Below are 1773 nucleotides of genomic sequence, written 5' to 3' on the forward strand. Positions count from 1 at the left end.
CACAAAGACAACCTGATATCAAACAGAAATATCCATTAAAGAGCTATCATCTCCATCACGATGAAGTGCTTCACTTTGTGTTGTTTCAAGCAGCTTTTCATACTTTTGGCCACAGGATGGAGCCAAACAGAACTGTGTTGGAAAGCTTCGAGTAATGAACCCTTTTTCAAAGCAAGTTTCAGTGCTTCAGAAAAGCCTCATTTGCCCATCACTAGCAGACAGGTTACGTACTTGAGGAGTCCTGAGATGGCAGCAATGGGTGGAGGAGTCCAAAAAGCACAGAGAGATGGAGATCTTTAAGGTTGGAGGACCTCAGAGGAACCGGTCCAAACCGTCAATGGAGGTAACCTTTTAGGAACACAAACAGGAGAAGATTATCTCAAAGGTCTAGGCACAACAGAACTTAGAGGAAAAACTCAGGGGCTTGAGGTTACCACAAGAATTAACACTCAGGCATCGAAGTGACTGCAGACTCCTCTTATCCTCCTCTTGATGAATGTAGATGGATTGCAGGTGTGGGACTTGCACACCTGCTGGAGATTCTGCCCTCCTGCAGGCTGTGCTCCAGGAGGACATCTAGTGGATGAAAACCGGAACTGACAAACTCTTAGATCCCAACAGTTACTGGACCTGAGACAGGTCAGCCCTGTTCTCCAACATCATGAACATCAGCTGACAAGCCAACACTGATCAGAATCAGGTCAGCGCCTGAGGTCAAACACACACACACACACACATGGTCTGGTTTTTATATCACTGTGGGGACCGTGGATTGACTTCCATTCATTTTTTGGAAATTTTATAGCCTAACCCATTTACCCTAAAATTAACCTCACAGGACACTAAAACTAACTTAAACTCAGTTCACACCATGGTCCTAAACATGACCCCCCCCCCACCACCACCACCACCACCACCTGAAATTTGCATTCGTACACATGAGGACCAGGTTTTGATTCCCCACGTGTACGCCTCAAGATCCTGTCCATAACACTAATATATTAAAAAGCTGTAGACCATTCAAACTCTGTATTTAACCTGATTTTGTACAATGAATATGATGTCAATGTTTGTGGTTTATAAACTGTTGTTTTTAACTGGTCTTTTACAGCAAACTGAGAAGGAGGTGTGAAAAAAATACTGATGCCAAGTGGAAAATAAAATAAATCTATTACATCACATGCAGGAACAAACCCTTCCAGAGAGGCTGAGTCTGAAGTAAAAATACAGAAACTGTACGCGGAAACATTTTATTAATACAAGTTATTTGTGTAAAATGCTGAATAAAAAAGTTTTAGGGTTTCGGGGAACCTTATTTGAACCTTACTGGTAGTTTAAGATGGACAGAGGTGATTTGATAGCCTGGGCCTTGCCTTCCTACGCAGCTCCGCTCCGTCTGGGACTTCTCCCATTGACAAGGATTTAACTGGCAGATTTTTAGCCGGGCCAATCAGAGAACAGAACGTCAATTTTCTGTGCAGTGTCTGCTTGTAGTTTATTTTACCTGGACCAATCAGAGAACAGAACATCAATGTTCTGTGCAGTGTCTGCTTGTAGTTTATTTTACCTGGACCAATCAGAGAACAGATGTATATATACAGCTGGTAAAATAAGTACAAAAAATATCAGATACTTTATAACTTTTACTCAAGTAATATTTTTGGAGAAGACTTTAACTTTTACCAAAGTATTTTTATGATAAAATACTTGTACTTTTACTCAAGTATCACTTTGAGGTACTTTATACAACACTGCACACAGGATGTATTTGAC

This window comes from Austrofundulus limnaeus, unplaced genomic scaffold (assembly GCF_001266775.1).
Source record: "Austrofundulus limnaeus strain Quisiro unplaced genomic scaffold, Austrofundulus_limnaeus-1.0 Scaffold1255, whole genome shotgun sequence".
Taxonomy (NCBI): Eukaryota; Metazoa; Chordata; class Actinopteri; order Cyprinodontiformes; family Rivulidae; genus Austrofundulus; species Austrofundulus limnaeus.